Source organism: Octopus bimaculoides, chromosome 20 (assembly GCF_001194135.2).
Source record: "Octopus bimaculoides isolate UCB-OBI-ISO-001 chromosome 20, ASM119413v2, whole genome shotgun sequence".
Lineage (NCBI taxonomy): Eukaryota > Metazoa > Mollusca > Cephalopoda > Octopoda > Octopodidae > Octopus > Octopus bimaculoides.
The window spans coordinates 45,209,317-45,209,620 of NC_069000.1; the positions used below are offsets into that span (position 1 = coordinate 45,209,317).

Genomic DNA, 304 nt, shown 5'->3' on the forward strand with positions numbered 1-304 from the left:
GAGAGAGAGAGAGAGAGAGAGAGAGAGAGGGGGGGAGAGATAAAGCGAAAAAGAGAGAGCAACAGAGAAAGAGTCAGAGTGAGAGGTGAGAGACGAGAGAGAAAGAGAGTAAAAATGAGAAAGAGTGAAAATGAGAAAGAGACGTGAGAGAGGGAAGAGAGAGGGAGACACAAGAGAGAGGAGAGAGAGATGAGAGAGAAAGACGAGAGAGAGACGAGAGAGAGAAAGACAAAGACGTGAGAGAGAGAAAGAGAAAGAGATAGGAGAGAGAGAGAGAGAGAGAGAGAGAGAGAGAGAGAGAGAG

At 46.7% G+C, this 304-nt stretch overlaps 1 protein-coding gene across 1 annotated transcript in view; it reads left to right on the forward strand.

The window, feature by feature from the left end:
• LOC106870134 (cholesterol transporter ABCA5) overlaps nucleotides 1–304 on the forward strand; it is a 57,112-nt gene that overhangs the window by 46,035 nt on the left and 10,773 nt on the right. The gene's annotated exons all lie outside the window — the stretch shown is intronic.